This window comes from Macrotis lagotis, chromosome 4 (genome assembly GCF_037893015.1).
Source record: "Macrotis lagotis isolate mMagLag1 chromosome 4, bilby.v1.9.chrom.fasta, whole genome shotgun sequence".
NCBI lineage: Eukaryota > Metazoa > Chordata > Mammalia > Peramelemorphia > Peramelidae > Macrotis > Macrotis lagotis.
This window is the reverse complement of record NC_133661.1, coordinates 43,896,780-43,922,882: the sequence shown is the minus strand read 5'-3', so window position 1 is coordinate 43,922,882 and position 26,103 is coordinate 43,896,780. Positions and strand designations below refer to the sequence as shown.

Below are 26,103 nucleotides of genomic sequence, written 5' to 3'. Positions count from 1 at the left end.
CAATCAGGGTGGTGACTGGGCCAAGATAACTAATAAGAGGCCAGTGTCTGAGGCTGGATTCAAACTTCCATCCTCCTGACTCCAAGGCCAAGCACTCTATCCACTGTGCCACCCGGAAGCACATGTGGCCGTTTCTCCTTCAGTCTCGAAGAAGACCATGCCATCGGGGAGGTGATGCCATGACAAGTGTGTGAGCTGGATTTGGGTGAGGGATGCTGTGTTATCAGCCTCACTCTCTGCTCCAGAGCTAAGTCCACCGCCCAGGGGTGATGCACTGGGTAGAGCACTAGTCTGGTGGAGTCAGGAGGAAGGGAGTTCGAACCCAGCCTCAGTGTGACCTTGGGCAAGTCACATAACCCTGATTGCCTAGGAGGATGGATTTGGAGGACAATAGGAATGAGAGGAGAGAGGCTATCAGCCTTTCCATTTTACAGATGAGGAAACTGAGGAAACTGAGAGGGGTGATGTGCACTTCACCCAGGCTCCATTCGACCCCTTGCCCTTCAGCTCCAGCGCCACAGCCCCCTCTTGCCTCTCCCTGGCTGCCTTCTGCTCCATGGGCGGGATGGGCACCTTTGCCAGCCCCCAGGCCTGCCGGATTCAGTTCTGGCGGCTGCAGCACACGGCCGGAGGGCTGAGGCTGAAGGCTTCGCCCCCGAAGTCCCGGGGCTCCCCCTTTCCTGGGGTTCTGGGTCCCCCTCTCCTTTGCCACGCCCGCGGGGCGCTGGGGAGGCGGGGCCGGCAGGCGCCGGGGCTGCAGGGATTGGCGGCTGCCCGGTCGGGGGCGGGCCCCGGAGCGGAGCGGAGGGGGGCAGTGCCCGGGCTGCTGCTGGGAGCCGAGCCGGCCACGCGCAGGGCGAAGAGGGCGCTCCGGGCCGGGGAGAGCGAGGGGTGAGTGATGGGCAGCCCCCACCCCCCAGTCACCCCCGGCTCCCCGGGAGCCCGGGAGGGAGCGCGGAGCTTCTCCTGAGCTAGCCTGCCCTGCCCTGGGGATGGGGGCACTTACTGATCCCCAGGCGACGCCACGCCCAGGCCCTTCCCACTTCTTGCCCGCCCCACCTCGGGGGAGCCGGCTCTCCTCTCTGCGCCCCCCGGGCCCCACGCCAGCAGCACTCCTTCCCGAGGTGCTCCCCTTGAGGGTCACCCCGGCCCCCCACCTTCTCCACTGCCCCCTTCACATTAGCTGAATCTATTGCCGGAAGGCAGAGCGTGCTTCTCCTTGGGGGGGGGGGGGGTTATGTGGAGAAGACAGGTGCCACCTTGGTGCCGACTGGCACGGGCCCCTCCGTTGAGCCTGTCTCTGCGTCCCGGGGGCGGGGATCCCGGGTGTCCCCATGGCGGGGGCACAGAAAGACCTGCCCCCCCCCCCCCGCACACACACCCTCCCGGGACTTGCACGTGTATTCTCCCACGGGGCTTGTATGTACGCTTGACTGGCAGGTAGCCTACCTGGTCCGCCCGCCTTGCCCCACCTGCCTAGGGAAGGCTCAGGTTTTTGAGAAAGAGCCACTTCAGCACCTTGGACCTGAAAGTGAGTGGCGTGGGTGGGCGAAGCGGGAACCTCGCCTCCCTTCCCAGGCCAGTTCTAGCCAGCAGCTTCTCAAGATGCCTTCTCTGGACTGAGCCAGCCTGGGGGTTGGAGAAGTGGCCGTGGAGGGGAGCCTGGGCCTCTACCAGCTCTTAGAGCTCTGCACACCGTCTCGTTCCTTTTTAGTAAACTCTGAGGTACGTGCCAGCCCTTGAAACACCCAAGCCAACCCCAGGCCACACCGAAACACTTGTTTAGCGAAGGGATACAGATCCTCCCATGAGGACCAAATCTCCGGCCTCTCTCGGCCCCTCCCCTGCTGTCACATCCAGAACACTATTCTAGGCCTATGGAATTCAGACTGGACTCACTGCTGAGCCAATGCAGGAGCCCGTTGGACAGGGCTCCCGGAAGAGCTTGCTTACTTTTTAAGCGGTTACTGTAAAAAAGCACTCCACGAATGTCCGCTAAGCCCACTTTTACCTGGGTTTGTTCCTAATGGCAGCAACGCCAGTGATATCATGTATTGGTTTTGCTTGTGAACTGGAGTCTAGCACAGTGCTTCCTGCATATTAGGGGAATGATGGAGCTCTGTTAGGCTGAACTTCATGTTATGGACGGATACACACTGAACTAAATAAATACTTTAAATTAACAATGGAGAAGAACAAAACTTGAATTTTAGTGGGGGAAATAAATGTTGAGATTGAATGATTAATGCAGGTTTTTGGTTGAGTTTACTCAGGAAAGCAGATGATGTCATTTGGTTTACTTTGCCTTGTTTCAGATTTCTGGACATTTAATAACAACCGGCAACAAGAATAGTATTATTCTGTTTTGTGTGTGTGTGTGTGTAGGTGCCATGGGAGGAAATGAAGATATATGTGACCTGGCTTTTACTCTCAATATGTTTATAATCTATTATAATAATTCTATAGTAAGGATTACTCTAAAGAAGTAATTAGGTCATAATAAAGAATAGGGACATTTCTTGCCTGCATTGTAGGTGGGAAGGAAGAAGGAAGTTTGGTACTCAAAATAAAAAAAAAGAATGCTTAGTCCTACAGCATCATCAGGAGAATGTCATTGTAAAAAAAATAGATGGATCATTGTAATAGGAAATGAATTGCAATCATTGAAAGTATTTGACAATTCCCCATTTGTTGACTAGCTTGATTTCCTCCTCTCATTTGGTTCTTGACTCAGCTCATTGTCTACCAACAGGCCACCACCAAGATAGAGTGTTGAGCCAGTGGCTGGGGCCTCCCCATTCAGTGACCCTGTATTTATTTTGTACATATTTGGCATTTTCTCTTATGTATATACATTATATCCCCTCAAAGAATGTAAGGCAGGGTAAAATTTGTTTTGTTTTTGTATTTGAATCTTCAGGATGTCTGGTATATAGGAGAGAGAGAGAGAGAGAGAGAGAGAGAGAGAGAGAGAGAGAGAGAGAGAGAGAGAGAGAGAGAGAGAGAAATGCTTCTTAAAAGTGCTTTTTATGTACCAAACATTGGTGATGCAAACAAAAACAATGAAATAGTGCCTCTTCTCAAAGAACTCCTTCTGTAGTTATGGGAAAGAAAGTTAAATTATAGGGCAGATGGCAAAGACCATTATATACTAATATAAAATAATTTATAATATAGGATAAGAGATAATATTATTATTGTTCACCTATTTTTCAAAATCTCTTTATGGTTTCACCTGTGTCCTAAAGTTCTTTTTCCTTATCCTTCAGAATCATGCTTCATTAATCATTCCTTATTTTCCTGCCCAGGTTATCATTTTACTCTAGTTCCTTCTCTTCTTGGTAAAAATATACACAAAATTTCCCCTAACCTTAAAAAGATTCCTTCCCTTGCTAAAGTCTATCACATTTTATTCTTTCATTACCAAACTTCTAGGAAGTTGGGTTCAATCATTTACTTCACATATCTATCATCAACACTTGTAATTCTGATTCCTTTATTGCTCTCATTTCCTAGTTAAGCAAATTCAGTGGTCTTTTCTCAGTGGATCTCCTCGACAACTCTGAATTGTCCATGAAGCTGTCCACTTCATCTGCTCTTAGAAATAGCTGGCTTTACTAGTTTTTCTCAACCACCACCTTTTCTTCTCTCTGTATCTCTCTTTGCCTTCTCTTCTTCCCCCTTTCCCAAAATCCTGCCTAGGTTCTTTAATCTTTCTTTTTACTCTCTACCATCTGTCCCTGAACTTTTTTCTTTGCAAGGCTTATCTGCTACCATGAACTTAAGTATGATCTCTCTGAATCACTCTCAAATCTTTATTTCCTTTGTCAGTCCCACCTGAGTGGCAGAGCCACATTTCCAACAGTGACTTGATGTCTCCATATCTCTGCCAGAACCTCAAACTCAATATATCTCAAGCAAAAATCAGTTTTCACCCAAAGCTTGTTCCTCTTCCTTACTTCCCCATAATCTATTAATGGTACTTGCATTCTGCCAGTCACTCACACTTGAAACTTGAGTCATCTTTTACTATTTCCCCTCTCATGCTTCCCACTTCTGGTTTATCCACCAAATGTAGCAATATTCCTTTATAACATCTGTGAATGACATTCTCAAATGCCTCTATTCATGTTAGCTCAGACCCTCAATATTTCTCTCCTGGACTTGGGTTATACAAAAATATATTTCCCCATTCCATCCATCACAAACTACCAAATCAGTTTTCCTAATATAGCAAATGGATTGGATCCTTCCTATAATAAAAAAGTGCATTTATATGTACCACATCAAAATTTTAAATATGTCTTCCTCCCTATGCTCTCGTTGATCCACACAACAACTCTCAGTTAGACCAAGGGAAATGGTATTGCTCCTATTTTACAAAAAACCAAAGTGAGACTCAAGATCAAACTGGTTAGATTTAGGGTTCTAGCTGAGGTTCATCTGACAAATTCAGGTTCTTTTTCTATTTAGCAAAATTCAATAAATTTTTTATTATCTCCTGCTTTAATTAGAAGAAAACTAGGTGAAATTTTACAATGATATCTTTGGTAAAAGTCTAATTTCTCAAGTATAGAGAAAACTGAGTCAAATATATAAGAATATGAGTCATTCTCCAATCAAGGAATGGTTAAAGCATTTGAAGAAGTAGTTTTCTGAGAACGAAACCAGTTATCTGTAGTCATATAAAAAAAGTTCTAAATCACTATAGATTAGAGAAATTCACATTACAATAATAAGTACCATTTCATACCTGTCAGATTAATTAATATGATTGAAAAGGAAAAGAACAAATTTTGGAGGGGAGGTGGAAAAATGGGGGATACTAATATACTGTTGTTAGAATTATGAACTAACCCAACTATTCTGGAGAGCAATCTGGAACTATGCCCAAAGAGTTCTAAAACTATGAATCCAACAATACCCATTACTAGGTCTGTCCAAAAGAGGTTAAAGAAAAGGGGAAAGAAAGGTTATATACCAAAACATTTATAGCAGCATTTTGTGATGGTAAAACAGATTGGAAATTGAAAGGATGCCTATCATTGAGGAATGAATGAACAGGTTGTGGTATATGATTGTGATGAAATACTATTGTGCTAAAAGAAATAATAAACAGGATGTCTCCAGAGAAATCTGGGAAGATGCATGTGAAATGAGACAAAGCTAAATGAGTAAAATCAGGAGAACATTATAAATAGTAACAGCAATACTAGATGATGATCATCTGTGAATGACTTAACAACATTTATTCTCAACAATAAAACTATCTAAGACAATTCCAAAGGAATTAAGATAAAAATATTATTCTTCTCCAAAGAAAGAACTGATGGAATCTGAATGTAGATCAAAGAATAATTTTTGACTTTCTTTTATTTGGGGAGGGGGAGGAGGGAGGTCTTCCATGTTTTCCTTTGTGATATGATTAATATGGAAATAAGTTTTACATAATTACACATATATAACATCAAATTCCTTGTCTTATCAAGGAAAGGGGTAAGGAAGCAGAGAGAGGGGGAGAACTTGTTTTTTATATGTGATAGGGAAAACAAATACATTAAGAAAAAAAATCAATACAAAAACTTCCTGCTTTGTATAAGGCACCTGAGCTAGTCACTGATGATACAAAAAAATAGTCCCTGACTTCAAGAGCCTTCATGTCACTGGGAAAGGGAAGGAGAATCAGCAAGTATGCAGAGAAATGCAAGTTCACTTGAGGAGTGAGAGAAAACAAACTGTCTGGGTGAACATCATCAGAACATAATTTGGCAGAAGGAAACAGCTGTGGCTTAAAGGAAGGTCCAGATTCCCAAAGGCAAAGACAAGGAAGAAATGGAACTTGGGAAACAGCTGCCAGCAAACCTGTTTGGGTCCAGCTTAATTTGTATGATGAGGGGTAATACAAATTAAATCTGGAAAGGTAGCTTAGTATCTGATTATGATGGATTTTAAATGTCAGATTGGGGAATTTGTTTTGTATCTGAGACACAATAGGGACTCAGTGAAGATTTTTGAGCAGGTGAGTAACGTAGCCTTGTACCTTGGGAAAATTAATTTGGCAGGTATGTGGAGGATAGATTAGAGATGGGAGCAAGGGAAGAAGGAAGATCCCTCCTCAAAAAATGAGTCCAAAACATTTTGCAAATTCTGAAATCTTGATTGAACTCAAGGGTTCTTCACTTTTTTGTGTCATGTTCCTTTTTGGAAGTCTGCTGAAGTCTATAGACCCTTCAAAATATTGTTTTCTTGCCTACATTCATAAATTGAAAAATGCTAAATTTCAGTTAGAGGTTAGTGGAAATGAACATGCAAAATTTCTCCATCTAAATTGTGGACCACCTGAAATCTGTGTTCTGCAAATCCCAAGTTAGGAAGCCCTGCTCTGACTTGACTTTCTAATTTAGGGCAGCTAGGTGATGCACTGGATAGAACACTGACCTTGGAGTCAGGAGGATGGAAATTTGAATCCAGCTTCATTTACTTGATACTTACTAGCTGTGTGACCCTGGACAAGTCATTTGACCCTGATTGCCCCACATCCAGGGTCATTTCCAGTTGACCCAATTCCTCTCTGACCATTGGATCTAGATGACTGGAGGAAAAAGTGAAGTTGGTGATACTTAGCACAGCCCCTTGCTTCTCCAACCCCTCAAATCCAAATCATGTGCTTGTCATGGCATCACTTCCCTGATATCATGATCTTCTTTGAGAATGAAGGACAAACATTATTAATCCTATTTTATCTTAGTCTCATTTCTTTTCTCTTTTTTCCCCTCTAGGCCAATTTGTTTACTTGCCTAGATCTGAAGTCAGAGGATGTGAGTTCAGTGCCTAGTTATAGAAGTTGTGTAGGATTTTGTAGTGCTTGTAATAAGTCATTTATGTTTTGTGGACTTGTCTCCTAATATAAAAGTTCTAAATGTATGACCCTATTAATTTGTTTTCTTTGTTGTTTCTTCTTTTTCTTTCTTTCTTTCTCTCTCTCTCTCTCTCCCCCAACTGATTCTTGGTGTCCAACTCAAATCCTACCTTGACTTTTCTAGGCAGATTTCACTGATGGCAGCTCTAAGCTCTAAGTAATAAGAAATACTTACTATTTCTTATTACTTATCTCTGTTACTTAATACTTATCTCTATAAAGAGGTAGTCTGAGAGCCAGGAAAATGTGGAATTCAGTCCTGTCTCTGAGATAATGCTGCCTATGTGACCTTGGACAAGTCACCTAAAACTTCCCAATGTTTTGTCTAGACTATACATTGAGGAGCAGTTGCTGATCTGTAGCTGGTGGTGGAAGAGGTATCAAACTCACAATGGCCTGAGACCTGAACCAGATTGCAATGTAAATTGGAACAAATAAATAAAACTACTGATTAACACAGAGAGTTAATTGGTGTTTTTCAAGTCAATAAGCAATCCAGCAGGAATTCCTTTCTATTTGAATTTGACTCCACTGTCACTGAAATCACAGGTTCGGTCCCTAGCTTTATATAAATGGCAGCTGGTAGGTTACCCATGTATATTATTCTCATGTCAGATTGATTATTATTTGAATCCTAATATGAGGATGAGAGGAAACCAAATAGCAAAATGAATAGAGCACTGGGCTTGGAACTAAAACTACTCATCTTTCTGACTTTAAATCTTGCTTCTGATACTTATTAGCTGTGTGAAACTGGACCAATCAGTCTTTTTGCCTCAGTTTCCTTATCTGCAAAATGAACTGGAGAAGTAAATGGCAAATTGTTCCAGTATCTTTGCCAAGAAAGCCCAAAATGGGATTGTGAAGTGGTAGACCTGGCAGATGAATGAATTCAACAATGTGGAGACAGAAAACTACAGTGGAATTTTAAAACAAACCAAAAAATTGGACCTGGATTCAGATTTTGCTCTAAATTCATTCTGAGACTGTAGATAACAGTCTTTGGTCTGCATGTTCCTCCTCTTTAAGATGTAACGGTTGGAGTAGGTCACTAATGTTATAAATCTATGATTTTTGGTATAGTGTTTAGTATAAAGAGGAGATTGCTTACACACACACACACACACACACACACACACACACACACACACACACACACACAGACTGCTTTGTACTAGTTTTTATGACAGATAACCCTCTGAAAGAGATCACATAATCAGACCCTAGAAATATTTTCACAGACTGGAATGATGAATGGGCTGCATCTAACAACATACACATGTAATAAACCTAAATGTAAAATCCTGCATTTCATTTCCAAAAAAAAAAAAACCAAAAACCTAATTCCAAAATATAATGGGGTAGGGAGGGAGGGAAGGAGATGGTGACTAGTACATTCAGGCTCTTTAGCTCAGCATTTCACATATAGCCATTATCCCAGGGGCAATGGGGAGAGACTGAATCTTTTATGGCAGATAAGTGACATATTGAGATCTATGCATTAGGACAATTGAACATGCATTAGTACAGTTGAACATGAGAAAAGGAGCTGAAAATTCTGATGTGTCTGCAAAAAGGAAAAAAAAGTGAATTTGATCTTAGGTTACATTAAAAGAAAAATAATATCCTGAACAAGAAAGGGAATGGTTCCATTGTATTCTTCCCTGCTCAGACTGCATTTGGAGGGTTTTCTGGTTACCATAGTTTTCGGATTTATATAACCAAACTGAAATGCATCTGAAGGGCTATATATATCCAGCAGGGTCAGAGGTCCTCCAGGTAAACTTATTGTTCAAGCAATGATGAAGGAACTGATGACATTGAGCTTGTAGAAGAAAAAGTCACAAATTGTTAGAACTGAAATGGACCTTGGTGTCATTCCAGGCTGCTAGATGACTTGGTGGATAGAGTTATGACCATCATCTCTAAGCCAACCCCAGATACTTGCTTGCTCTTTGACCCTGGGGCAAGTCACCTTGCTTTTCTCATCAATTAAACAAGGATAATATAGTGGCTCTTCTTAGCCTCCAGGTATAAGGATCAAATGAGGTAATTTTTGTGAAACATTTTCCAGCCTTCAAATGCTATATAAATGTTAACTCATTAAATGAAAAAATATATACTGAATAATTTCTGGTGCTGTGGAAGCAGTAGCAATGGGAATATTAGGTGAGGACTCTTGCAAGAAGTGATGCTTGAGCTGAACCTTGAATGTGTTAGACTCCATACCCATTCCAGATTCATTCAATTAAATTCCGTTTCTTTGAATAGACAGCTCCAAGACAGTCTGGTCAAATGTCCAGGGGCCAGAAACAGATCATTAATGGGAAACAGCATTTTGTCTGGAACAGAGTTTATGAGGTAGAGTAATAACTAATGTTTCATTTGTCTGAAAATGTATAGTGTGACCAGATTGGGCTTTTGTTGCTAAACAGAGTAGTCTTTGAGGTGAAAGGGCATTTCTTAAGTATGGGAGTGATTTGGTTGTACTTCTGCTTTAAAATATGGAGGAGGAAGAGTCTGGATTCAGTATGATCAATGAGGAGGCTGTTAGAAAAGCACAGCCTAGAGGTGGATGATAGTGGTGGCTATTTGGGGATAGGGAAGGAAATGGAGGGGAGATCTATGTGACCGAAGGAACTGGGGAGGCTTAGTCTAAGGGAAAAGATCTGCTAAAGACATGAGAGTCATCTTCAAACTCTTGAAAGGGCTTCTTAAGGAATAAAGATTCAACATATTCAGTATAGTCTCTGAGGGAGAATTAAGACCAATAGGTGTAGGTTAGAGATATATTTTTGTTCATTAGGGAAGGTATGTGTGCATGTACACACACATACACACACACACACACACACACACACACATCAGAGCTATTTAAAAAAGAAATGGAACAGACTGCCATGTAAGATAGGAGAGAGATGATTTGCTTAAATTGTGGACTGACAGTCAAAGATTCCTTCTGACTCTGAATTCCTAAATCTTTTTGTAAAAGTTGTATTAATGGCTTCTTTTCTCCTTCTATGCTCTGAGCTCCTAGGGAGCAGGCACTGATTATTTTATATTACCAACACCTGAAAGAATACAGGGGCGGCTAAGTAGCACAATGGATAGAGTTCTAGCCCTGGAGTCTGGAGTACCTAAATTCAAATCCAGCCTCAGACACCTAGCTGTGTGACCTTGAATAAGTCATTTAATTCCATTGCCTTGCAAAAACGAACAAACAAAACAAAACACAAAAAAAGAAGTACGTAGTACATTGTTACTAAATTGGATTTGGTAACTAAAATGTAGTTTCCCCCTAAAAGACAATAATAAAAGATCCAGCATCATCTCATTTAGTCTTTCCCAGGCTCCAAATCTCACTGTGATGATTTGAGTTCCTAAGAGTTGTAGGTAACAGAAGAATTCTACTTTCTCTATTCTTTGTCTCCTGTCTTTCCCAGGCTCCAATACTCATTGTGATGACTTGAGTTCCTAAGAGTTAATATTAGGTAACAGGAGAATTCTGCTTTCTCTATTCTTTGTCTCCTGACATCTATCAGAAAGCCCACATAGATCTCACAGCCTCTGAAGTGTCTGAAACCCAAAAAAAGTGACTTGTTTGTCTATAGTTATGGAATTGGCAGGGTTCAGAGTAGTTCTGATAACAATGAAAGGCAAATGATAAGGACCTAGGGGAAAATCCATTTATATTGGATTTAGTGAGTTTTATGAGATCAGACATTTCCACTTTTACTGGAGGAATTGTACTTTAATTCTCCTTTTAAATTTTGATGACTTACTAAGAGAACACAGGACACATTAACAACAACATTGTGAGATGATCAACCATGATGGATGCAGCTGCTGTCATCAGTACCCCAAGCTAGGACAACCCTAGGAGACCTTTTATGGATAAAGCTATCCCTATCCAGAGGAAGAAAAACAATACGAAACAAAATTTTTCAGAATCTGAGCAACAGTTCTTTCACTTTTAAAAAAAAGTCTCATGCATTTCTTTCCCTTAATCCTAATTCCTTATACCCAAAACAGCTAACCTGTAAACATGCTTAACAAAAATGTATAAGTACAGTATTAATCTGACTTTGCCACTGAGGGGAGGGGGCTGGGAAGGGAGGGTGGAAGGAAATTTTGTAACTTAGAAATATGCTTAGGCATACGGATGAATATTAATATAAAACTTAACATGTATTTGGAAAAGTAAAACATCAACAGAAGACAATAAACAAAAAAATTAAAAACTGAAGGAATTAAGGAGGAAAATAATAGATGCTCAAAAACTTTAAGGAATTTTGATAATTTATCATAATTGTGGCATGGCTTCATTGATAAGGAAAAGCATATTTCTCCTTCATTCCTCTTAATTTGTTACAGAACTAGAGAAAATCTTTTGGCATCTCCCCCAGATGTTTTTTTCTGAAAGAATGCCTCATAAAATCAGAGAACTGCAGTGTTTTAAAGCAAGAGGGAATGAAAAAGATCATGTTGTCCAATCATTCATTTTACAGATGGGGAAACAGAGACCAAGAGAAGCTACTTTCAATGAGAAGAGGTGAGACTATCATTCAGGTCTCCCAACTTCCAGTTCCTTTTCATTCATATAGTAGACCATGATGCTCAGGTGCTCCCTACCTTAGCATTAGAGATCCTGCCTTCCCTTTGTTTTTTTGTCTAATTTAGACTGTAGGTAGTTCATGTCTGTGTTGCTGTCACAGAGCACAGAGCATCCACACTAGTGATGATACAATAGGTTACTGTCTCCTCTTGTTTCTGCCTCAGGGCCTAGATCTGTAACACTTTGTTGATTCTCTCCATCTTCCTTCCCAGCTGACCCCCAGAGGCATGTTATGAGTTGACCCAAGTTATGAGAATTGTTGCTTGCTGGGTCCCAGTTCGATTCATTTCAATTCAATAATTCAGTAAGCATTTATGAAAGACAAGGCATTCTGCTGATATCATAGATAAAAATAGGAAAAACAAAGATAATATCTCTGTCATCAAGAAGCAAAATCTCTGGAAAAGTCATAGGAACATACAAATCTGTTATGGAAACATAGATTCAAAACTAGAAGGGGCCTTAGACATCATCCAGTCTTACTTCAGCAGTTCATAAAAAAGGAACTGAGGTCTGCAAACCTGAGATGGCTTGACCAGTGTCATGCAGGAAGGAAGTAAAAAAAAAAGAAAAAGCTAGAATGCAAGTCCAGGTACTTTTATTCCAAATCTACCCCTATTTCCATAACATTTCATAAGGATGCATACATTAGACTTATAATGTGTTGGAATACAATGTAGTACATAGGAAAGATAAAAAAGAAAAGATAGATAAAGGAGGGAGGTACCACTCCCTCATCAGGGAAGTCTTCATAGAGAAGTGTGGGACCCAGGTTGAGTTTTGAAGGAAGAGAATTTTAATAGCTATGGGTGGAGGCCAGCGAAGGGATGACATCTATAAATGCAGAAAGGCAAGACTGTAAAGAGCAAGATCCAAAACAGTGACTAGTCTTGTTTGTCAGCAGCATAATATATGAAGGGGTGGAGGAATGGGAGCTGTGTTTGGGGGAAGGGAAGCATTCCATTTTCTCTTTTTCAACACAAGGAATGTGATTTTAGAATGTCTCCATTTCATTGTAAATGTTCAGTCATATCTAACCCCTATTTTTTTGCCTTCTTTGATCTCAGTTCTTCATCACATACAACCAAAAGACAAATCAACAAAGTCCACTTTGTGTCCCATCTTCAAAGCTGACAGACTAGCAGATTAGGACATGTTCCCTGAAACATACATGCACACACACACACACATACATATCTATCTATATACACATATATGCTACCAATGTTGAGTCCCCCAAGGTCTGTATTCATGTCTACTTATGAATCCACCAGGATTGCATTTTGTATATAATTATACAGAAACATAAGATCACAAAATCATCCATAAATGGAAAGCAATTCTGAGGTCATCTATTTCAACTTCTTCATTCTATAGGTGATGTAATGGAAACCCATGATGGTAAAAGACTGGTTCAAAGGTCATAGAGATAGTAAGTGACAAATGTAGGATTTGAATCTGTGTTTTTTTCACTTTAAATCCATTGCTTCTTCTTCCATTGCAGTTTGCCATTGAAGCACACTGGCCCCATTGGAGATTTCCATTCTCAGTGGTCCAAATGATGCTTTTCCTTGCCTTAGCTTGTGAAAATAGATAGAATTAAAGTCTTTTATTATTTTGTACCTAAGTTGTAAAGAATGGTCTTTCTTTCCAAAACAGAAATGTGAATTTTAACCAGATTGTTTTTTTTGAGGAGAGGGAAGTTGAAAGCTATGTTAAAGTGTTTGAATTAGTACTTGAATTAGAATGGTAGAAAGAGGAATAAATAGAGGAAGCAAGAGATATTGGGGAAATAGACTCCACAGGATTTTGCAATTGAAAGCCCAAAGGTAGTGAAGGTAGAGGGAAAGAGTCACTAAACCCTAAAGAGGTTTAAACACTGAAGAGATAGGGAAATAGGGAGACAGTTTTTGAGAGAAGAATGAGAAATTCAGTTTTAGACATTTTGAATTTGAAAGCTAGTAACTTTAAACAAACCATGTTTTACCTCATCCATAAAATAAGGGTTTTAGATTAGATGACTCCTAAAGTATCTTCTGGCTCCATATCTACAATCCTATGAATGAATGACTGAATAAACAATCATTTGTTAAGTCCTTATTATATATCAGATACAGTGTACAAGACATACAAATAAAAGCGAGGAAAATAGTCGCCTGCCCTTAAGAAACATAGATTCTAATAGAGAAAGATGGCATGTATGCAGAGTGGTATCTGGTGCTTTGGAAAGGAGAGAGAAGGGTGATTCAAATAATAAGGTACTTGACTGAGAGAGCCTTGACAGGAATGATTGTGTTAGTGGGGTTTTCATTTTCTGAAATGGGCAGGAGGAAAGTGGAAGTACCCACTTGGCATGGAGAACATAGTGATATTCTTAGTGTAATAAAGTGTTCTAAGTCTAGTCTAGATAAAACAAAAAGCTCAATAGTGTGGATGATCTCATTGTAAAAGGGATGCATTTGTCAGTCTTCCCACCTTCAAGAATTTTAGAGTTTACTAGAAGAGACTGTACCTGTGATCAATTATGATGCAAAGGAGGATGTGATTTCTAGGGAATGACTCTCAGAGACTTTGCTTCTAAAATGTCTGTAATGTCTTTGTTCTTCACCTCACTTGAATGGATGGGACACCAACTCCATAGAGAAACAGGAAGACTTAGAGTCCATTAGGTTATATAAGAGGAAGAAGAGTTGAAATAATAAGGAAAGGTGAGATCCAGGAGAAGGAACAAGCATCTATTAAGCATATACTGTATTCTAGGTGTTGCGCTAAATATTTTCATACCTCTCCAAAACCCTGTGAAGTAGATACTGTTATGAATCCCATTTTACAATTGAGGAAACTGAGGCAGTCAGAGGTTTACTAGCTTGTTTACAGTCATCCAGCTTGTAAGTATCTGAGGTAGGATTTGAATCTAGTTTGCCTCATGAGTTCTTTGAAGGCAGAGATTGTTGATCCCCAACTTTGCTAATTTTTTGATACTTATCTGGTTGACCTTTCTCCCTCACTCAATCAATCATCCTCTATTGAACTGTCAAATTAATCTTTTTAAAGTGTAAACCTGACATGTCACCATCCATTCAGTAAGGTTCAGTGGCTTCCCATCACTTCTAGAATCAAATATAAAATTCTCTGTTTATCATTCAGAACCCTTCACGCTATGACTCTTTCCCACCTTTCCAATCTTCTCACTCTCCCCAAAGCTCCCCACCCCCCACCAAGGGACACTGACCTTCTTGCTGTTCCTCTAGCAAAACCTAATCCCCCACCTCTGAGTGTGTGCCCTGCGGTCTCCCATACCTGGGATATGTTCCCACATCCCAGGCTTCCTTCAAGTCCCAGATAAAATCCTACTCCCTCATATCCCTTAATGCTAAAACCACCCCTATATTGATATTTTTAATTTATCTCATCTATATATATATTGGTTATAAAAGGTTATTTTCTTGTGGGTCTCCCAATTCAGGGAAGGAAGAGAAGAAGAGAACTTAAGATTTAGAAGGAATTGCTAATGGAACTAGCTGAAACTCTACCTATTTTTTGCTTTGTTCAGTTTTATTCTCATGCCCTGTTTTGCCTGAACCTTTTTTAGACTAATATTAGTCCTTCTGCAACTATTGTAAGTCTGAATATTGAATTGATCTGAACATTTCAACTGTTGGAGTAATTGATCTGAACAAGCTGCCCATCTCCTCCTTTCAAAGCCTGGCTCCTCAAAATAGCTTGTCTGCTTCTGCTTCTGCTTCTTCTGCCTCCCTACCTATTCATTCATCACCTCTGACATTCAAGATTCTAACTCCAACACTCAAAACTATTCTCTTTAAGGCTAACAAAAATCCTTCAATTGCTAAATCTCATAGATTCTGTTCATCTTCTTTTCTCTGGGATACTCTCTTATTTGTTCCTCAAACCAATTCTATAAGTTAAGGTACCAAAGGATGAATGGATTCATGGATGGATGGGTGGATGAAGCGATCAAGAGATGGATAAAGTTGGATGGGTGGATAAAATATTTATCCAAGCACTTGCTACGTATTGAAGGAAGCAATTAGATGGCCCAGTGGATTGAGTGCAAGGCTCAGCATCAAGTAGATGAGTCCAAATTCAGCCTCAGACATTTAGTGTCTATGTGACCCTGGGTCAGTTATTTAGCCTGTTTTCTTTTATGCGCTGGAGAAGGAAATGCAAATCACATCACTCTCTCTGCCAAGAAAACCCTATGGTCCAAATAGACCTCAATGTCACAAAGATTTGGATACTGCTACAACTATATAACAACATGAAGGGTTGAACACTGTGCTAAGCACCAATGATTCAAATAGCATCCAGAAAGATAATCCCGTCCTTCTGAGAGCTCACAATCCAATGGGGGAAAGACTTCAATTCAATCCAAGAAATTTTTGTTAAACAGCTACTGTGTTCTAGGCAAAATGATAAGTACTGGGTATATAAATAAGAGAAAGAAAGATCATTCCTGCCCTTCAGGAGCATGCAATCTAATGGAAGAAGACCACACACACAAAAGAAAGCTGGAGTTGGTAAATGAGGAATAATGGATACCAGGAGATATCTGACTTGTGGGGAATCTTGTTTCATGGAATTCAAACCCAGTAGAACCTCATATACAGATAGAGAATTAAATCCGTGCCCTCTATGAAGGAAAACTTTGGGAGGAGTTTAATGCACCATTTTCTAGTTCTTCCATCAGAGTAGAGAGGAAGCTGAAAAAAAAACTTAGGAAAGTGTTAAGTTTTCAAAGCTTAATTTATTATTGTTATTGAGTCATTTCAGTCATGTATGACTCTTCAGAATCACATTTAGGATTTTCTTGGAACAGCTACCTGAGCAGTTCAGTTCATTTTACAGAAAGGAAAACTGAGATAAATAGGGTTTAGTGACTTGCCCAGGGTCACACAACTAGTGTTTGAGGCCATAGTTGAATTCAGGAAGATGAATTTCCAGATTCTAAGCCCAGTACTCTATCCATTGTACCATCCACTTATCTGGAAAGGGCATGACAATGATATTTCAGGTTATAGCAGTGTTTTCCTGGGAGGGGCATCATGTTCAATGGAGTTCAAACCAAGTGAAGCTACAGATAAAAAGTGGAGAGTTATAACACATACAGAGCAGCTAAAATTACAGGTATTATTATCACAATTTTGCAGATGAAGAAACTAAAATATGAAGTTTAGTGACTTGTCCAGTACCACATAATTAATGTGATAGCAAATATTTGGGTTCAGGTTGACCTGATTCCTAATCCATCCTCCCCTCTCTATGACAGGCTGACATTCTATAAATTGCTATTTTTACATGTGACTCCTTCAATTTCATGAAATATTTAGTTCTAGCATTTCTCCTGCCTGAGCACCAGTTCCACTAGCCCTTTTAATATTTGTCCTTCATTTTTTTAAGGATTTTGCAAGGCAATGTGGTTAAGAGGTTTGCCCAAGGCCACATAACTAGATAATTATTAAATGTCTGAGGCCAGATTTGAACTCAAGTACTCCTGACTCCAGGGCTGGTGCTCTATCCATTGCACCACCTAGCCTCCCCATGTCCTTCATTCTTGAAGAAGACCATGACATCAGGGAGGTGATGCCATGACAAGCACATGAATTGGATTTGAGTAAAGGGGGCTACACTAAGCCACCAACCTCACTTTCTCTTCTAGAGCCATCTGGATCCAGTGACCAGATAGGAATCGGGACAACTGGAGATGTAAGGCAATGAGGGTTAAGTGACTTGTCCAAGGTCACACAGCTAGTTAGTGTCAAGTGTCTGAGGCCAGATTCCAATTCCTGTTCTCCTGACTCCAAAACCAATGCTCTATCCATTGTACCACTTAGCTGTTCTCCATATATCCCTATCCATATGTCCCTTGCTACCTACTGAATACATCCATCTGGGAAACTCCCAGATCTTAACTTAATGTACCTATAATAGAATGTATTATTATGCCTCCTTCCCACTTCCAGCCCTACAAAGGTACCCTTAATTAAAACTTCTCTTTGCTGAAAATGCCAGCATCATTCTGGTAACCTAGAATCACATTCTCAATTATCCTTAAATCTTCCTGCTTCATCCTCAAAATCAATAAATTTCCAAATGAAGATCAGATTTGAACAGGCAATTATTTGTGACATGGTATGGAAGTTCCAAGAGGAAGTAACTATATAAACAAAGAAATGTAAGTGGGAAGACTGGCAAGCAGAGGAAACATGGAATTTTTATTTCACATTTTAATTTTCTTAAGGAACTTGCATTTCTTTGTCAAATGTTAACTATTAGATTTTAGCCATGCCATAAAAATCATTTTAACAATGACTCCTGTGTATCCTGAGAGGCTAAATACTATGTGGACCACAAAATAGCATATTCTCACCATAGATTTATAATGGGTAAGAAACTTAAAGGCCATCCAGTACAATTTTCATTGAACAGTTAATGAAACTTAGGTCCATTATAGTTAACTTGTTTAATTGCTTAGTTGTTTCTCAGTCTTGTCTGACTCTCTGTGACCCCATTTGAGGTTTTCTTGGCAAAGATACTGGAATGGTATGCCATTTCCTTTTCTAGCTCATTTTACAAATGAGAAAACTGAGGCAAACAGGGTGAAATGACTTGCCTAGGGTCATAAGTATTTGAGACTATTTGAACTCAGAAAGAGGAGACTTTCCGACTCCAGAGTTGACTCTATCTACTGTAATTTAATTTTTTTTTTAGGTTTTTGCTAGGCAGTGAGGTTAAGTGACTTGCCCAAGGCCACACAGCTAGGTAATTGTTAAGTGTCTGAGGCCTGATTTGAACTCAAGTACTCCTGACTCCAGGGCCAGTGCTCTATCCACTGCTCCACCTGGCCGCCCCATCTACTGTAATTTTAGCAAGTCAAGGTTAAAATAATAAAGGATGAAGACAGAATTTGAACTCAGGATATCTGACTCCAAAGACGATGTTCAGGGGTTACTCAGAGCATAGTACAGTGGTTAATAGGTGCTTAATAAGTGGTTATGGATTGATTGAGTGAGCAAAAGTCTTCCAGGGTCTTGAGGTCATCTACCTACTACTCTAGAGTATCTGTTATTAGGAGCTATTATGCTCCAATTATCAAGATGAAGTAGTTCCAAGATGGAACTTGGTGCAGATGACTGTTTAAACATGATGACATTAGTCTGGCACATTTGTTTTCAGCTGCTGGAAAAGTTCTGGACTAATGGCATGATGGGATTGGACAGGTGGGCAGTGGGGAGATGACCACAATTGAGGCTCTTCAAGGGCAACCAACATTTGTAATGTCCTAAAAGATTGTTCTGTCCCCAGGCCTGCCCTTCCTGCCTCTCTGAAAAACAGCATTATTTACAAGGGCCATCTACAAGCTGCTGTGTGGTTCCCACTAGACATTCCAAAGTAAAAATTTGAAATAATGTCTTCCAGAATGTGTATCTGCATATGCTGTCAGTTGTCCTTACAAGTGCTGAAGAAGGAAAAAAAGGTGACCATATTTCTCTGTTTTGGTCACAGAACTATCATAAACTGTATTCACTGAGCATTATTTTAGGGTCTAGTGTTGTCTTTCTTGAAGAGAAAGGCTCAAACTGATAAAGTCCATGCATGCTCTTGGATATCTCTCTGACACAACATTTTGAAAGAATATGGAACCAGGAAAATGTTATAATATCATAAAACACATTTCTCCTAGTAATGGGGGAAAAAAGTCACCTAATCTTTCCTGAACATCCCTGGAGAAAAATTCTTCATCCCTCTTTAACCACTCCCAAAGTAATCAGAAGGACTTCCTTCCTCCCTCTAATGAATATTTCCTTAGGAATAGAATTGAGGATACTGCTTTAGGTGGGTCCTGTCATCCTTTCTGGGGATAGGGAGGACCAAGATCACACCCTAATCCGGAAATATTCCTTCTTAAGTTTACTTATACTTTTCCATTTTCTGGGCCAGGTTTTTGTGCTTGACCTTTTACACACCTTCCTAAAATTCAATTCAGTAAGCATTTATCAAAAGAAAGAGTTTATGAACTGAGAGAAAGGATTTTATTGAAGGGTTTTATTCCCTAAAACTTTTGATTAACTACTAATAAAATTTTCTCCCTTCAGGTAAGTCTGAAAAGAACTTTTGAGAGGAGGTATTACAGGTTCAATATCACTGTATTTATTATTTTAATTTTTTTCAATTGAAATACAAAAGAGATTTTTACTGTGCTTCCACACGTGGAAGGGTTAATTCAGCAAACACTTATTGGGCTTTCACTGATCCTCTGGTTTGTGGTCTCAGAACTCAATGCAGAATTTTAAGAGTCCCTTTTCTAAAGAACCATCTGTAGAGACACACACACAAAAGCCACAGTACAAGGAAAACTTTGGAATAGGAGAGGCTATAAACAACACTTTGAAAATTAAGGGAAAAAAGAGGCCTATTCTGATGGCATGATGGGTCAGAATGACAGATTTGGGAGTCAGGAAGATCAGAGTTCAAATCCATGTTTTATGTCACACCAGCTATCATTATATCCTCCTACGTGACTCAGACTCAAAATCTGATCATTCAATTTATACTCAACTCTGAGGATGCTCATCCTTTCCTTCCCACTAGAACTGTTTGTCTATCTGGAACTCCTCTGAAATATCTAGCTAGTATGGACAAATAGACAATATGAGGCAGAATAGGTGAGACTGCCTCTTATAGCTCAGCTTTCTGATCCAACTAATAAGAGGCAGGGATGGATGGAACTTGACCTGAGATTTTCCATCTCCAAGCTCAGCACTTTTCCCTTTGGCATGCTGCCTGTCTATTAACCTATCTTCCTGCAAGGAGATGGCTGCTGTTTCAGCTACTAAATGTGGTTCTCTGCTTTTAAGATGCCCTTTGGAGAAAGACTGAAGCAAATGGTCCTTTGGCAGAGGGAGGGAGAGATTAACTAAGCAGGAGTTTGAATTAAAGCCAAACTCTCACTTCAGTGGCACTGATCTGTATAGCCTCTTAAGAGGCTCCTTTTCTCTCTTGTTTTGCTGCTTGCCCTTCCTTTGAGTTGGCAGGGCACTCACTGTATGAAAGCTTCTGCCTTGAGCTAAATGCTGGCTTCAACTTCCCCATCTTTCCTGGCCAGTCTTTTGAAAGGTGTAGAAATGCGTGAAATTCTATTGGACTGAACTCTTTGGAAATGATTGCATAGGAGCAGGGTTGGAGAGTTGGTTGTAACATCTGCTGGGCTTAACAAATGGGTTGGGCAGAAAGTTGGCAAATTTGGAGAAGCTGAAAACCATTTCTTCGAAAAGTGAAGACAAGGATGAGCTATTCATGCAGTAGCTGTCATGGAAACATTATTTGGAGTGTATTTATTTAACTTAGCCAAACTGACATTTTTTTTTAACTTAAAAAAGGGGGAAAAGTAAAAACCCAGATCTGGATTAAAAAGAGAACTTCAAGATCATCATCTTAAGGGCAAATATTAGACTCAGAGAAATGACTTGACCAAGATCATAATTTGGTGTAGTGGGGAAAAGACTAATTATAGAAGACTTGGATTTCTATATATTCTATTTCTTCTTTTTTTCCCTTTCTTTCCTTCTCTCTCTCTCTCTCTCTCTCTCTCTCTCTCTCTCTCTCTCTCTCTCTCTCTCTCTCTCTCTCTCTCTTTTCCTTCCTTCCATCCTTCCTTGCTTTCTTGCTTTCTTGCTTTTTTTCCTTTTCACTTCCCCAGGTTTACACAACTAGTAAAGTGTCTGATGCAGATTTGAACTCAGGTCCTCTAGGTATTCTATTCATAGCACTACTTATCTACCATCTACCTTTATGGCACTTACAAATTGCTTTGCATACATCATTTCATTGGAGTGTCACAAATTTCCTGGCTTAGATGTCATGGTATTATCCTCACTTTATAGATGATGAAACCGATGCCCCCAAATTGAGGAATTTACTAGGTCCATGTGATACATCTTAAGAAAAAGGATGGAGGCCATGCAGCTAGGTGGCAGACAGGGGGTGCTGTGTCCATAGTTGTTGTCTTCCTCCTCTTTCAAAGGAATTGAAACAGATCAAGCCTGAGATCCTTCTAACTCTACAATTCCATGTTGTCTCTTGGCTTTCCGGGATCTCACACTGATACCCCAGCTGGCTGTTTCTTGGCCAGAACAATTTTTTCCCCTATTCCCTTAAAATGTTTCTTTCTTGTATCATATCATTTCCCTTGACAACTGATTTTTCTGATCGAATTTATCTATTTCAATATATTCACTCAGCAGTATTTGCAGTTTGAGAGAAGATAGAAATGCCCTTACTTCTAGAAATCCATTATTAATGATGAGCCTGTGGGAAAGGATTTTTTCTTTGACCTTTAAAGTGTATACTATCTGGCTTTCACTATCCTTTCTTTTCTTTAAAAACAGAGTTACTTTAATTTACAGAATAAAGCAATCATTCCACTATAATATAATAAAAAGATAATTGCACAAGAAACTGCAAATCTCTTATTTATAACTTGCTATTCTTTTCAAATATATAACTAAGTTTTTTCCCTTTTTTCTTCTTTTTTCTCTTTTACCCCCTTTTATCTTCTCCCCTCACCTGAGAGATGACTACCATTAGCCAAAAATAAATACATGTATATGTATATATAGTTATATATGTATTTGCATATATCTGTATATGTAAAATCATTCCATATGTGCTTCTATTTATCAATTCTTTCTCTAGATGCAGATAGCATCTTCCTTCATATGCCTTTGTACATAAAGTTCCTAAAAATCTCTCTTCTCTGATATGAAAGGTCGTATCAGTTGGGTTAAAACTGACATTTCTTTCTATAACCCTCTTAGCCCTTTACATTCCTATTTCACTTAACTCCTTAGGACTTCCCCATCACATCAATGGAATGCCTACAATTTCACATTAACCTTGATGTCAGCACCCTCTTTCCAACTGCCTTCCCTTCCCCACTCTACCACCATCTGATTGGAGAACTCAACCTCAAACCTCCACTTAAGAAGTATGCCCAGATCAGCATCTCCTCATTTCTTTGTGTTTGTTTGGGTTATTTCTCTATCATCCTCCCCTATGTGGAAAATAGGAGGGATACCTTTTCCCCTTCCCCTTTTCTGTTTCCTTATAAATTAGATGGTAACCACCTTGAATTCAGGGACTTTTGTCCCCAACATTTACTACAGTGTCTGACATGTCTTCAGAGAAGACCATGACATCAGGGAGGTGATGCCATGGCAAGCATGTAAATTGGTCCTAAGTGAGGGGGCGCTGTGCTGAGTCACCAGCCTCACTTTCTCCTCTGGAACCATCTGGGAATCAGGATGACTAGAGATGGCCCTGCATGTGAATCAATTAGTATTAAGTGACTTGCCCAAGGTCACACAACTAGTGTCAATCTGAGACTTGGTTTGAACTCAGGTCCTCCTGACTCTAGGGTCAGTGCTCTATTCACTGCATCACCTACCTCCCCTGTCTTGCTTATAGTAGCCATTCAATCAGTGTTTTTTGATCATTTCATTTGATCCTTACAGTCATCCTTTGAGGGTTTTACTGCATAGTAATATTCTGAGGCAGCTAAGAATCAGCCATTAGATCTACTCATGGCTATATTGCTTGTAAGCATTAGAGAAACGATTCAAATCCAGGTTTCTCCTCACTATTTTTTTACCTTGGATTCCCCCAAAAGGAAAGGCACTGACAGAAGGGAAGCTGGGGAGAGCCTGTTGAATGGAGCTCAACATTCACAGCATAGATTTACTACCATTTTGCCTATTAGACTGAGTGGAAAGGCTAATTAATGGCACTCAAATAGAAAGCAGAACTTGCCTAGAAGTTGGGAAATCTGAGCAAATGTGATAGACACAAACCATAGAGGTGGCTAGATTCTGGGGCTTGCAGGGAACTTAGTGAACATGGGCTCCATACTCTTCTTATACAGGTGAAGAAGTTAGAAGTGCCATGATAAGACTGAAGTTGTCCAACTAATCAGTGACAGAGCCAGAATTTGAACCCAGGTCTCCTGACTCCAGACACCAGTTCTACAATCTATTCCCATTTAACTTTGGGTAAGTCATTCAACTTTTCTAGGCTTCAACCTCCTTATTGATATTGCAACCTTTTAGAACAATTAGCTTCCTTTAATTCTGGGGGTGGGAGTGGTGTATATAATGAATCAACCCTGCCTTTATACCCGTAAAATTAGAGGATTAGATTAGAATTGAGATAATCTCCAGTTCTAAATTCTATGAACCTGTACTTTGAAATTCTATACTGGATCTTACTGGGATAATCTTTTGTTCCCTCTAATTTTGAGATTAAAAAAATCCCCCATGCCATTCTTGGTTCTTCCTCAAAAAGAAATTTCCTCCAGTATAAAAATGTTAGTCGACTCAAGTCAATAAGCATATATTAAGGACCTACTGTATAGCCAGACCCTGTGCTAAACACAAAATAATATGCCTTAAAGACTTTGAGTTTAGGGGGAATAGATGAAACCTAGTGAACAGGAGGGTATAGCAAAAATAGTCAGGAGTCAGGGCCTCAGTTTAATCTCAGTTCTGCCATTCACCTCTTCTAGATGACTTACTTGCAGTTTTCAGTCAACAACACATGCTGACAACCCACTAAATTCAAGATTTGCTGGTCCATGCTGAGTTTACAAATATAAAGAATGAAACAGGGCAGCTGGGTGGCTCAGTGGATAGAGCACCGACCCTGGAGTCAGGAGTATCTGAGTTCAAATCTGGCCTCAGACACTTAATAATTACCTAGCTATGTGGCCTTGGACAAGTCACTTAAGCCCATTACCTTGCCAATAAAAAAGAATGAAACAATTTCTTATCACAAAGCACTCATATTTTAATGGGGAAGACAAGTATATATATATATATATATATACATATACATATATATATATACTATGTAGATTATATAGCACAACTATATATTGTATTATAACAACATGATGTTATATACATTATAAATATAATAATTATATATGATGTCACATAGAATAAATATAAAGACTATATATAGTTGTCGAACCTTAAAGATAATTAGTTCTAAAAGTCAGGCAAAGAGAAAAATATCATGTATGGGAAACAACAAATGATCTTCCTGCCTTGCTCAGAAGAAGCCACTAAGGAAGTTCAAATCCCTTGAGTCACCCCATTAAAAGTAAAATCTGCAGTCAAGACCAAAACTCCTTTTCTGGGGTGAGGGGGAAATCTGAGGATCCGTTAGCCAATACTTTGGTCCAGACTCCTGTCCTACACCCCCAGTGCCTAGTTTTATTTGACTTAGGCAAAAACTCTCTAAAAACCCACCTGACTTTGGACCCCTTTCTAACTAGAACACTGGTGGACCTGACTTGCTTCCATCTCTTTGACCATCCCCTCCTATTAGGTTTCCCCTCAATAAATCTGGCTTGCTTTACTTTCACTCCACGAACTTATTCAATTTCCTTTCTCTCTTGTGTTGCATCACATTTCAACTGCATCAGCTTTTGCATTAGAAGTCTACACCACTAGTCTAGACCAGTGGTCTTGTGGCCATTCCTATATCTCTGCTTTCCCAGCCACAACATAGGCAATGGAGAGCACAAGGACTGGACTAGGAGCTCTTTGTCCCAACATTAGTACCTCCTCCCTTCTAGCATTTTCTTCCCAGGCATCTTAAGTTTCAGATGAGAGAGATTTCCCCCTTTCTTTACTCTATGCCATGTAACTCTAAATATCACATAAACTAAATTAAGAGAACCAGATTGGCACATGGGAGGCACAGGTGGGAGTGATATTTAAAGAGAATGACATACTAAAATGAGATAAATGTCTGAGGACAGATTGGAACTCAGGTCTTCTTGACTTCTCTATCTACTGCACCACCTAGCTGGTCACACACATTCTATAGAACGGTAAATGAAGCCACTGTGTAAAGTTTGAAGTGGAGAATGGACAGATTAGATTTGATACCAGAGAAAATATAGCTGGCTAAAGATTTGGGCAAACATGAAAGAATTCATTTAAAAGACCAACTCTGAACCAGAAGAAATTTAGAGACAGAAAAATTTATATTAGTCTTACTATGGTTAGCAGAAGCTAAGGGGAAGAAAGAGTAAAAACAGTTGGAAATCACTGATCCCCTAAAGGAATTAGCAGCAGCAGAAGCAACAGAAGCAGCAGTAACATAAGCTACTATGAGAGGATAAGAAGTAAGAAAAGGTATAGGAGCATGAAAAGCTATCTGGGGGATCACTCTCCCCAAGAGCAGGCAAACTCCCCAGAAGATGAGTGACTCAACTTTCTAAAGGGTGAGTTTTTGTCCTTCATTTTTTTTAGGTTTTTGCAAGGCAGTGGGGTTAAGTGGCTTGCCCAAGGCCACACAGCTAGGTAATTATTAAGTGACTGAGGCTGGATTTGAACTCAGGTACTCCTGACTCCAGGGTTGATGCTCTATCTGCTGTGCCACCTAGCCTCCCCTAAAGGGTGAGTTTTTAAGGGATACATAGGGAAAAGTAAGGAAAGAGCAGCTAACTGAAAGGTAATGAGGGAACTATTGATGAGTGGGAGTA

The 26,103-nt window shown here is 39.9% G+C and overlaps 1 protein-coding gene across 3 annotated transcripts in view; it reads left to right on the top strand.

Moving 5' to 3' along the window:
* The first annotated feature begins 814 nt into the window (after positions 1–814).
* RASSF4 (Ras association domain family member 4) overlaps positions 815–26,103 on the top strand; it is a 72,618-nt gene continuing 47,329 nt past the window's right edge. For 2 of the 3 annotated variants that reach the window (XM_074232651.1, XM_074232649.1), the window contains exons 1-2: positions 826–891; positions 23,473–23,599. The gene's annotated coding sequence lies outside the window, so the exon portion shown is untranslated. Of the gene's footprint in view, positions 892–23,472; positions 23,600–26,103 lie in introns of all 3 variants that reach the window. The other variant, XM_074232650.1, reaches the window with a different exon arrangement.